Source organism: Rhinatrema bivittatum, chromosome 11 (genome assembly GCF_901001135.1).
Source record: "Rhinatrema bivittatum chromosome 11, aRhiBiv1.1, whole genome shotgun sequence".
Classification (NCBI taxonomy): Eukaryota; Metazoa; Chordata; class Amphibia; order Gymnophiona; family Rhinatrematidae; genus Rhinatrema; species Rhinatrema bivittatum.
Window position 1 is genome coordinate 69,640,098 of NC_042625.1, and position 13,585 is coordinate 69,653,682.

A 13,585-nucleotide genomic window follows, 5' to 3' on the forward strand; every position below is an offset into this window, starting at 1 on the left:
ATAGAGAGAGGAGTAACCAGTAAGAAAAAGAAGGTGTTGATGCCCTTGAACAGGTCCTTGGTGAAGCTTCACCTTGAATACTGCATTCAGTACTGGAGCCCATATCTCAAAAAGAATAGAGACAAGATGGAGGCGGTCCAAAGAAGAGCAAACAAAATGGTGTGAGGTCAGCATCCGAAGATTTATGAGGAGAGGCTGAAGAATATGAATAATCTGGAAGAGAGGAGATGCAGGAGAGATATGATACCTGAAAGGTTTTAATGATGCACAATCATTTGACCTTTTCCATTGGAAAGAAATCAGTAGAACTAGGGGTCACGAAATGAAACTCCAGGGAGGACTGAGAACCAACATCAGGAAATATTTCTTCATAGACAGGGTGGTGGATGCCTGGAATACCCTTCCGGAGGAGGTGGTGAAGACAAAAACAGTAAAAGAATTCAAAGGGGCATGGGATAAACACTGTGAATCCCTAAAGGCTAGAGGATAGAAATAAAGAAAGAGGTCATGGGGTAACTTGCTTGTGCGACGGTTACTACCCTTAACCAATAAGCCTTAATACTGTTGATGCAACTCCAACATTGCTCTCTGCTTCAACAGCAGGGGGAAAAGGGGAATTGAATTCAGACAGCAACCAATGAGGGCCCAGAGCTTTTGCGGTCTGGGGAATAAATAAGCATGGATATAACTTGCTGATGTGACCGTTACTACCCTTAACCAATAAGCTGGATACTTTTGATGCAACTCCAACATTGCTGTTTGCTTTAACGGCAAGTGGTAAAGGAGAATTAGATTCAGACAACAACCAACGAGGGCCCTGACTTTTACAGTTTGGGAAACTGATAGCATGAGGGTAACCTACATAGCATGGCAGATACTACCATAAGCTTGGTCGGCAAGCTTGATGGACCATTTCTATGTGTCTATGTTGACCCTCTCACCCTTCAAAAGGGAGCTCCACTACGATTCTCTCCTCACCAACTAACATTAGCGATAGATGCCTCAACAAAAGGATGGGGAGCCCACACTGGCCCTTTTCAAATTCAAGGGACTTGGTCATTCCAAGAAAGACAGTTTAAAATCAATCTCTTAGAATTGAGTATGATCAGATACAATCTAACAACCTTTATTCAAATGCTCAAGGGAAAGACCATCCTCATTCAGACCAACAACAGGTTGCAATGTTATATGTAAACAAACAAGAAGGTACAGGGTCATGGATTCTTTGCCTAGAAGCAATAATTGGGAATGGGCAACCAAGTATCATGCCATGCTGCAAGCAACCTACCTTCCAGGAATCTCCATGTTAGCAGATCATCTCAGCAGAGTTTGTCTACCACACAAATGGTTTCTTTGGCATCAACAGCCAAAAAGCTATTCAATCTAAGCGTTCTCCCAGCAGTAGACCTATTTGCATCAGAACAAAACTGAAAATGAGAAAAGTTTTGCCCCATTCTTCTCAGCAAACTCAGGACACTGTTCTGCTTGATTGCAGACCTCATATATGCTTTTTCACCAATCCCACTAATATCCAGAATGGTGCAAAAAGTGCTCAAAGATAGGCCCCGCCTGATCCTCATATCTCTAGTGTGGCCCAGACAAGTTTGGTTTGCATATCTAGTGCAATTATCCAGAAGTTCTCTAATCCATCTCAAGTTAGTTCTGTCCTTATTAACCCAAGCAGAAATACACCTACTTCATCCAAATTTACCATCCCCTTAATCTGATGGCTTGGATGAGGAGCGCACAGTAACCACCAAATTTTCCTTACCAAAGGAAGTTAAGGACATCATAGTATCTGCAAGAGAAACATCAACTAGAAGAACCTATGGTTTTAAATGGAAAATATTCTCCATAATGTGTCAACAAAATTCTTTGGATCCATTCTCATGCAAATCGAAAGACTTGCTGAACCTACTTGCTTTCTCTGTCTGGTTTAGGACATAGCACTTCACCAGTGAGTGTATATCTCAGCACTTTAGCCACTTGCTATACTCAAATCAAGAGTAAACCTACCTGCACTCATGCGTTAGCATCCATCTTCATGAAAGATTTATTACATATTAAACCTCCAGTCACAAAACCTGTTCCATGGGATCTAAACATGGTTCTATCTCAGCTCATGAAACTGCTGTTAAACCATTAGAGTCAGCTTCTTTCAAGATCCTGACATGTAAAGTACTATACTTCATAGCAGTAACATCAGCCAGAAGAGTCAGTGAACTTTTAAGTTCTAATTCATTACTCACCCTACATGCAATTCTTATACAATAAAGTTCTGCTCTGCACCCACCCAAACTTCGAGGCCGATGCAATACGGTGCGCTCAGCCGAGCACACTGTTGACCTGCAGTCGGACGCGGGTAGAATAGGCGCTAATCAATCCCCTAATGCAATAAGGGGATTGGCACATATTCAACGGGCGTCCAACGCGGAGTGAATCTAATAGCTGTGCGCATCAAAAAAAAAGTACAGAAAAGCAGAAAAAACTGCTTTTCTGTACTGCTTCCTACTTAATATCGTTGTGATAAGGGTTTATCGGCGTCTGTTTTTGTGGCTGTCCGCTGGTAAGGAAAACTGAAGCCGATAAACTCGGTGTCGGTTTTCGTGATGGGTCAGAATGTCAATTTTTTTTTTCTTTTGTTTCTTTTATTTTTCATCGAGTTAGCTACATCTTTTGGTAGGAAGGGGCCGATGCAATAAAGTCACGTAGAAAGTGGGCACTGAACAGTCAGCGCCCGCTCTCTTAACGCGTGCATGGCGCCATGCAATATTTAAATTAGGGGTCGTGTTAGCAAGGAGGTGACAAACTCGGCGTCGGTTTTCGTGATGGGTCAGAATGTCAATTTTTTTTTTTACTTTTGTTTCTTTTATTTTTCATTAAATAAATTGACATTCTGATCCATCATGAAAACAGACGCCGAGTTTATCGGCGTCGGTTTTCCTTACTGGTGGACAGTCACGAAAACAGACGCCAATAAACCCAGCTGGTTTATTGGCGTCTGTTTTCAGACGTGCATACAGCACGTCTGAAAACAGACCTGCATACAGCAGTAAGGAAAACCGAAGCCGAGTTTATCGCCTCCTTGCTAACGCGACCCCCTAATTTAAATATTGCATGGCACGCATTAAGAGAGTAGGTGCTGACTGTTCAGTGCCCACTTTCTACGCGACTTTATTGCATCGGCCTCTTCCTACCAAAAGATGTAGCAACTTTCATGTTACTCAAGCCAACACACTCCCTACATTCTTCCGAGACCACGTACACATGAAGGTGAAAAAGCCCTCCATACCTTAGAATGTAAGAGGACCTTGGCTTATTACAAAAGAAGAACTCATCCACCTTGTCAAGCTTCACAGCTCTTTTGTCTCTTATGATTCTAACCAATTAGGTAAAAATGACAGGAGTCAAGTAGCACCTTATAGACTATCCAATTCATTGAAGGATGAGCTTTTGATGATACAGTCCCCTTTGTCAGATGCATGAAGCGATATACAAGAGATGAGTAAAATATATACAGAACAGAGAGAAGGCATTGGATTTGGGGGGGCCCCGAGCAAGTGTAGACACTGCTCGGCACCGGTGGCGGGTACCCGGGCCAATAGGACTTAGGGTAAAGGGATCAGCCGCGGGCTGACAAGCAGATTGCCGGAAGAAAAGGGGGACCACGCCCGGAGGCAGGGCCCCCCTGCTTACTACGCGGCGGGGGGCCGGTGAACGGAAGTCGCCTTGCTTGGAGCGCGGCGTGGGGTGGGCGTGGTCCCGGCAGAACGTGTGGCAATAAATATATATATATATATAGGTATTGGCCTGGGGTGGTGGGTTATTATGATTACATTGTGTGCTGTTATCCCAGGACAAGCAGGATGCTAGTCCTCACATATGGGTGACATCGGTAATGGAGCCCTATGTACGGAAAAACTTCTTTAAAAGTTTCCATGAAACTTTTGACTGGCACCAGAGTGCCTACTGAGCATGCCCAGCATGCCATGATATTCCCTGCCACAGGGGTCTCCCTTCAGTCTTCTTTTTTCCGCGAAGCAAGCAGCATCGCGGCTTAATTGGAGTCCTGTGGTGAATTCACCACTTTAGAAAAGTTAACTTTTCAGAAAAAAAAACAAAACATATCCACCGCAAGGGTTTCCCTTCAATTACACCGGGGTAACTTTTTTTCCATTCGGTTTCCAGCCAGTACCGATAATTTTTGGTCATCGCCGTTGACAACTGTCCGGCAAAATGGCCTCCGGGTTCAAAAAATGCCCGAACTGTGCGCGGAATATGTCGATAACCGACCCGCACTTGGAATGTGTTCTTTGCCTAGGCAAAGATCACAACATAAAATCGTGTACTTTATGGGGCGGATTTTAAAACGAGCGCGAATAGCCTACTTTTGTTTGCGCTCCAGGCGCAAACAAAAGTACGCTGGATTTTAGTAGATACGCGCGGAGCCGCGCGTATCCGCTAAAATCCTGGATCGGCGCGCGCAAGGCTATCGATTTCGTATAGCCGGCGCGCGCCGAGCCGCGCAGCCTACCCCCGTTCCCTCCAAGGCCGCTCCGAAATCGGAGCGGCCTCGGAGGGAACTTTCCTTTGCCCTCCCCTCACCTTCCCCTACCTAACCCACCCGCCCGGCCCTGTCTAAACCCCCCCCTTACCTTTGTCCGGGAGGCGTAAATCCCTGCGCGTCAGCGGGCCTCCTGCGCGCCGGGACGCGACCTGGGGGCGGGTCCGGAGGGCGCGGCCATGCCCCCGGGCCGTAGCCACGCCCCCGGGCCCGCCCCCGGAACGCTCCCAACACGCCCCGAAAACGCCGCGCGGTTCGGGCCCGACACGCCCCCTCCAAAAACCCTGGGACTTACGCGAGTTCCGGGGCTCTGCGCGCGCCGATAGGCCTATGTAAAATAGGCTTACCGGCGCGCAGGGCCCTGCTCGTGTAAATCCGCCCGGTTTTGGGCAGATTTACGCGAGCAGTAATATGAACCAGTATCAAAGGAACCTCTGGAAGCAGGTTCAAGACCTAGCTCTCTCTCTTCCTGAGCAGTATCAAGAGCCATTCCAGAATGTTGTCCATAAAGGCCTCGAATCAGGAAAACACGAGGTCAGAGCTACTTATGACTGCTTCGAGACTGCAGCAAGACTTTCTGCTTCAGGCATAGCTGCACGCAGATGGGCATGGCTAAAGGCCTCTGATCTCCGTCCAGAGGTCCAAGAACGCTTGGCTGATCTTCCTTGCTTGGGGGACAACCTATTTGGGGAGAAGGTAAAAGAAGCTGTGGCGACTATGAAAGACCACACAGAAACCCTAAAGCAATTATCCTTGATACGTCAGGATACTCAACCTTCCACAAGGAGAGTTCCAAAGCGTGATACCAGACGTCCCTACTACTGTCCACGCAGGTATTATCCCCCAGCAAGTAGACCCAGAGCAGCCCGCCCACCTCAACGCCAACAACCTAGGCAGAGGCCTGCAAGGGCACAACCACCACCACAACCTGCCACTACATCTGGTTTTTGAAACAATCCAGAGAGCAGTGGCCTTCTCAACCCGTTCCCACATATACCAGTAGGGGGTCGAACAACATACTTCCAAAGCATTTGGGCCTCCATCACCACCGACCAGTGGGTGTTATCCATCACAGCTCACGGTTACAGACTAGATTTTCTTACTGTTCCAAAAGAAAACCCACCACTTCCATCTTGGACAGTAAATCAGCATTCCATAATTCTTCAAACAGAATTATCCACCCTTCTGAGAGCCAGGGCCATAGAACCAGTTCCTGGACCTCAAAAGGGCAGAGGATTCTACTCCCGCTATTTCCTAATTCCAAAGAAAACAGGAGGCCTTCGACCCATTCTAGACCTCAGAAATCTCAACAAATTTCTCAAAAAAGAAAAATTCAGGATGGTGTCCTTAGGCACCATTCTACCTCTTCTTCAAAGGGGAGATTGGTTCTGCTCTCTGGATCTTCAAGATGCTTACGCTCACATTCCCATCTTTCCCCCTCATCGACAGTACCTAAGATTTCTGGTAAAGGATCAACACTTTCAATACAGAGTGCTGTCATTCGGCCTTGCATCAGCCCCGCGAGTATTCACAAAGGGGCGGATTTTAAGAGCCCTGCTCGCCTAAATCCGCCCAAATCCGGGCGGATTTAGGCGAGCAGGGCCCTGCGCGCCGGTGAGCCTATTTTACATAGGCCTACCGGCGCGCGCAGAGCCCCGGGACTCGCGTAAGTCCCTGGGTTTTCTGAGGGGGGCGTGTCGGGGGCATGTCAGGGGGCGGGCCCGAACCGCGCTGCGTTTTCAGGGCGTGTCGGGAGCATTCCGGGGGCGTGGCTACGGCCCGGGGCGTTCCGGGGGCATGGCCGCGCCCTCCGGACCCGCCCCCAGGTCACGTCCCGGCGCGCTAGCAGCCCGCTGGCGTGCGGGAATTTACGTCTCCCTCCTGGAGGCATAAATCCCCCGACAAAGGTAAGGGGGGCGTTTAGACAGGGCCGGGCGGGTGCGTTAGGTAGGGGGAGGGGAGGGCAAAAGAAAGTTCCCTCCGAGGCCGCTCCGATTTCGGAGCGGCCTTGGAGGGAACGGGGTAGGCTGCGCGGCTCGGCGCGCGCCGGCTATACGGAATTGATAGCCTTGCGCGCGCCGATCCAGGATTTTAGCGGATACGCGCGTATCTACTACAATCCCGTGTACTTTTGCTTGCGCCTGATGCGCCAGCAAAAGTACGCCAAATCGCGCGGTTTGAAAATCTACCCCAAAGTGCATGGCTGTAGCAGTGGCACACCTCCACAAACAGAGAGTCACGTGTTCCCTTATCTGGACGATTGGCTCATCAAGAGTCAAACAGAAGAAGGAGCTCTCACTTCTCTCAAGCTCACTATCCATGTGCTTCACTCCTTGGGATTTCTCATCAACTACCAGAAATCCCATCTGTCACCAACTCATCTTATACAGTTCATAGGTGCAGAGCTAAATACTGCAATAGCAAAAGCTTTTCTTCCAAGAGACCGTGCTCAAACACTTGTCCTCTTGACTCACACTCTTCGAAATCAATTCCAGGTAACAGCTCACCAGTGCCTCATTCTGCTAGGGCACATGGCTTCCACAGTTCACGTAACTCCCATGGCCAGATTGACCATGCGACTACTGCAATGGACACTCAAGACACAGTGGATACAAGCCACTCAACCAATGTCCACTCCCATTCATATCACACCAGAGCTCAAATCTGCACTCATCTGGTGGACATCAATGAACAACCTGCTCAAAGGCCTACCTTTCCAGCAACCAGTTCCACAAGTAACTTTGACTACAGATGCATCCATCTTAGGGTGGGGAGGACACATTGGTCATCTAAAGACACAGGGAAAGTGGACAAAGCTCGAAGCCTCTTTTCAAATAAACTTCCTGGAGCTTCGAGCTATGCGCTGCATGCGTTCAAGGACTGCCTATCACACAAGACTGTTCTGATCCAAACGGACAACACAGTAGCCATGTGGTACATCAACAAACAAGGGGGGACAGGTTCTTATCTCCTTTGTCAAGAAGCAGCACAAATTTGGGACTGGGCCCTGACACACTCAATTCTTCTGCGGGCCACTTACCTAGCAGGCATCCACAACATAGTAGCAGATCGCCCCAGTCGTCAGTTCCAACCGCACGAATGGTCTTTCGATCCAGCAATAGCATCCAAGATCTTCCAACGCTGGGGTCAACCGACGATAGATCTCTTTGCATCCCATCTCAACTACAAAGTGAACAATTACTGCTCTCTGTTGCAACAGGAAAGCAACCTACCAACGGACGCCTTTGCTCGCCATTGGAATTCAGGCCTGTTATACGCATATCCACCGATACAACTCATAACCAAAACACTAGTGAAGCTACAACAGGACAAGGGGACTTTGATACTCATAGCCCCATATTGGCCTCGACAAGTATGGTTCCCCACACTGCTGGATCTCTCAGTCAGCGATCCAATTCTCCTGGGAGTAGCTCCCAATCTCATAACTCAGGAACAGGGTCAGTTGCGCCATCCCAACCTTCAATCCCTGTCCCTGACAGCATGGATGTTGAAAGCCTGATCTTACAACCACTCAACCTTCCATCTTCTATATCTCAAGTACTTATAGCTGCACGTAAACCTTCCACTAGAAAGAATTATTCCTACAAATGGAAACGGTTTACATTGTGGTGCACTCAGAAAGATTTAGATCCTTTCACTTGCCCCACTACCTCGCTACTAGATTACCTTTACCATCTCTCAGACTCTGGTCTTAAGACGTCATCTGTAAGGGTACACTTAAGTGCAATCTCAGCTTACCATAACAAGCTGGGAGACGCACCTATCTCCACACAGCCTCTCGTCAGTAAATTCATGAGAGGCCTAACTCATATTAAACCTCCAGTTCATTCCCCAAGCATACAATGGGACCTGATCGTAGTATTAACTAGGCTTATGCGTTCTCCATTTGAACCCATAAATACCTGTGACCTTAAATACCTTACTTGGAAAACAGTATTTCTCATAGCCATTACATCAGCTAGAAGGGTCAGTGAACTACAAGCGCTAGTCACATACGAACCTTTTACAAAGTTCCTACATGACAGGGTAGTCCTCCGTACACATCCAAAATTCCTTCCTAAGGTTGTCAAGGAATTTCACTTGAACCAATCAATAGTTTTACCAACATTCTTTCCTAGGCCTCATTCCCATCAGGGTGAAAGAGCCTTGCACACTTTGGACTGTAAGCGGGCGTTATCCTTCTATTTAAACCGCACAACAGCCCAGAGAAAATCCAGTCAACTGTTTGTATCCTGTGATCCAAACAAACCAGGTAAAGCAGTGGGTAAGCATACTCTGTCAAACTGGCAAGCAGATTGCATACAATTTTGTTATGAAAAAGCAGGCCTTACTCTTCAAGGGCAAGTAAAAGCACACTCAGTCAGAGCAATGTCAACTTCAGTAGCACACCTTCGCTCTGTGCCTATTCTGGACATTTGTAAAGCAGCAACATGGAGTTCTCTTCACACTTTTGCAGCTCACTACTGTTTAGACAAAGAAGGAAGACAAGATTCAGCCTATGGACAATCCGTCTTAAAGAACTTGTTTCCAGTATAATCCCAACTCCTTCTACATCCAACCTGCTGTGATCTTCGGCTGATTCATTTCATCAACAATACTTCACTGTTGCTTCACTACAAAATGACTCAGCCTCTAGCTTGCTAATCACCCATATGTGAGGACTAGCATCCTGCTTGTCCTGGGATAAAGCAAAATTGCTTACCTTGTAATAGGTGTTATCCCAGGACAGCAGGATATAGTCCTCACGAAACCCACCTGCCACCCCGCTGAGTTGGGTCCGATACGTTTTATTATTTTATTTTTGGCTAACGCTAATTGCTACAAAACAAGACTGAAGGGAGACCCCTGTGGCAGGGAATATCATGGCATGCTGGGCATGCTCAGTAGGCACTCTGGTGCCAGTCAAAAGTTTCATGGAAGTTTTTCCGTACATAGGGCTCCATTACCGATGTCACCCATATGTGAGGACTACATCCTGCTGTCCTGGGATAACACCTATTACAAGGTAAGCAATTTTGCTTTATATAAACATATGGTTAAATAAAAGCTGCGGCCAGTTTTACCCAAGATACGTTTTGAGTGGTCATTAAGCACTGCAGGTGGGCGAGCGCCCGGGAACAAAGGAAGTCACGAGTCCCAGAGTCAATAGGTGGGCCCGATATTTAATCGGAGCCCACGGGTTACCTGGGGGAGTGCAGGACAGCCGGGTGGGTCGCGTCCCGATGACGTCAGGGCATGGTCCAGCCCCAGTGGGGGCGTTCCGGGGCTAGCGGTAGCAAGGAGGGGTGGCGTCGATGTATTAAGTTAGTCCAGTAAAAAAGATACCACCCCTAACTCAGAAATACCAAGGTCAGCACATAAGACCACTTGGGTCCACTGAGTCTGCCCATTTGTACCTGTCCACTATGATGTCACAGGTCTTACTTGAGTTGTGATGTTCTCCCTCCTTTCATCACTAAGGTCCCTTTGCCTCAATCCCATGCATGCTTGAATTCTGTTATTGTTTTGGCTTCTTTATCCTTCACTTTGTTGAGCTTTCTGTGTATCCAAGCGGACTAACAAGGAAGCAGCAATATTCTACACCCTGGCCTGAAAAGACCAAGAGATGCAGCCCATGAAGTGAATGAGAGTAGACACGAAGGAGTTAAAACTTTTCCTCAGGCTGTTCCATTTTTTCTGGAAACCTAACCTAGCTTTCCTCTTCCACCCCAACAAAAAAAGAGACTAAATCAGGCATGACAGCAACAGGCCCTTCCTTCTGCCTGGTTCCCAGGCCTGCAGGAGGAGATCGCTTACATGCCTGTCTGAGCAGCCGTAACCTTATCCAGCCAGGATCACTTTACCTGCAGCCAGCCCTGCTGCATGGAGCTGACAGAGTCAGCAGTACTGTTCCAGCACCCTGTATAAAGGGGAAGATTGGGAGACCAGCCAGGTAACGGATACCCAGAATAATGAAGGGAAGAGAAAAATGCCTGCCGTGGACCAAAAGAGAACGTGCTCATATTCTAAGCCATCCTTGTCCTATAGGTGACAGGCTTTGTATCCCTATGACCATATATTCCTAGAGATAAGAGGCTCTGTCAGTGACAATGAAAGAGCTCCCTCTGTTGATGAGTTCCAGGGCATGGGGAAAAGAGGAGGGGACCCTCTTGTTGAGTTCTGGGAAGGCCGTCCACTGTGACGGTCAGTTCTGAAGACGAGAAGCATGGAGAATTTTGAGGCTGCATGGTTCCCATACTATATGGGAGCTGTGCAGGCTTGGGTTGGCTGGACTGCACAAGCACATCCTGATCCTGACAAGGCCCCCTTCATCACTTGAGCCCCAGTGATGTTGCACTAGTTGTCATCCCCTTCCGCTGGTAGCTCTGCCATTGGACTTTGTATTCCCATGTCAAAATCCTGAGCCAATCAGTCCTAGAAGTGCGAGGCTGACTACCCCTGCACCCTTCCCCTGAGCCATACAATCCTGTGCCGTTCAGTTCTAGAAGCATCGGGCTTTGTATCTGTGTCCCTTCCCTGATTCATCCAGTCCTAGAGGTGACAGGCTCTGATTCCCTGCACCCATCCATCATCCGCCATATTCTCATTTAGTGAACATTTGTTTTTGACTCTGGTTTATCATAGCCACAACAACCAAAAAATACTTGCAAAATGGAATTTGAAACAGTCTCTCCCCCTCAGTATGATAGAAAAATGTACTCTATACAATAACCAATCATGCACTCAGCAAAATAACTGTAAAATTAGACATTTATTTATATATCAATATATAGATTCCATATGAAGTGATACAGTACCAAAAGAACAAGCAACACAAACACACAAATTGCTGTTATAAAAAAATATATATACATATGTAACAAAGCATTAAAAAATGTAGAAATGATTGTTCCTCACAATTTGTAATGAATGCTAAGTACCTTTTGGAAGACATACTGGTGAAAAATCAGTTTTGCCAAAGCTAAAATGGCTGGTATCAAAATTGGCACATGTGAAAGTATCTGGCATGAGGAGTGTAATAGGCAGCTGAAAGTGGATAAAGGGGACCATAAGCATAAGTTACCAATGATTCCAGGCAGACCTTGTCCTGCTTTTACCCCCATCGCAGGGAAGATGGGTGCAGTGCACATTTTCCTCCGAGGGAATCAGAATTTCTGGCTTCTTGTATGCAGTGGGGAGTAAAAACCAGGACTGCATCAGCTTAGCCCAGGAATCTGGTAAACCAGGCCAAGGCAGATAGATGCTCCCTCAGTGCAGGAGCAGTTTGTCCAGCCTGTAGCCCAAGCACACCTCCCTGGTTCAGAAAATGATTTGAAAACTGGCATTGATATTTAAAAATCAGGAAAGAAAAAATAAATGGCATAAAGCTGTACCCAAGACGAAGGGCACTAAACCAGTCCAGAGTCTCTGGAAACAGTAATGTAAGAAATTGATATAAAACTTCCAGCAAGTTATCTGATTGGTATGAATATGACACTCCTTTAACATTCATTGATTAAATTATCTCTGTATGTTTGTGCCAAAAATAACACCTGTAATGATTACGTGAACATCTGTTTGAATGAATAGTGAATTCTACTACATTTAAGCCATTGCCATCTGAGGTACACTTAACGTGAACACCACAGGCTTTCTACTACTTATTTCTATAGTGCTGCTAACATGTGCAGCACTACATCTGATAGGCTAGTCCAGATTTCTGAGCTAGAAAGAGATTTAATGCTTGGAAGAGAAGTGTGTGTGTGCGTGAGAGAGAGAGAGAGTGTGAACACTTATTTCCCTTTGCCCAGTGATTCTAGCCTCCCTGAAACACTGCCCTTTCAGAGCACTGCATCTGCTCCACGTTTTTTAAAAATAAATATTCTGAGATACATAAAGAAATGGTAAAGTCCTATAACTGACAGATTCCGATACAAATAATCCCAATGCCCTTCCCCCCCCCCCCCTTTTTTTTTTTTGTAAGGATATTAGTTAGTAAAAAGAGAACTCTAAGCAGGTTCCCATAAGCCCAGGCTGGATGCAGCAGGTCGGGGGGACAGGCCGTTGTTTGGTCTCTTTGCATGCGGCACTCTGTCCCCTCCTACTACTCCTGCTATAGAAGGCCCATTTTCCCTTATAAAACAGAGGTCTCATCTTTCTGGATGTACAATTAGCCCCCCCCCCCCCCCCCTTCCCCCCTTTACTTAGGTTACAAAATGGCTTCATGTCAGCTAAAATGGACGGAGCCAGTTCTAGTTTTACCGTACTGGATGCATGGAGATGCAGTATAGATCTGCGTGACCCTGCAACAGAATAAAAGCAGGACTGGCTCAGGCTGAGAGTCCTCTTGTAACCTTGCCTTCACTGCAAGGATAACCTGTCCAAAGGCATAACAATCACTCTGGATAAAGAGATTTTGAGCTGTTTTGTAATATCTTTATGTCCCATCTCGGAAATAAACACTTATCTTTGAAAAAAAAAATAAAAGGAGCTGTGTTTGAAGGCCCTTTATAAATTACTATAATGCAGTTGGATATTACCCAACAGTAAAGTACAACATTGGCTACAAATGCATGGCAGCTAGAAGTTCCATGTGGCCTAGCAGCCACCTTGTCATTCATGGCCAGCAGCTCCGTCTTCAAGTATAGATTTACTTTTACTGCTTCCCTGATAGGACAGGACAAGTGGGAAGGAAGTGGTGGAGGCAGAATATGAAAATCTGGAGGGATCAGCTGCAATCGTGAACTGATAGCCACTTGCATCCCAGTGCTCTCCTTAAAAATATATATATCAATTTGTAGTTAATACTGTAAGTTATTACTAGACAGCACCCAGCTACATATCAATTACTACTTATAAAGGGCCTTTCAGCTTCTTGTGTTTGCCAAAAAAGGGACATTAGCAAGACTTGACTTATTTAAGCATAGTTCATCCCCACAATTTAATTTAATTTAAATTTCATATTTATATTCCACCTGTACAGAATACACTGATCAAAGTGGATTACAATATAAAATGAAA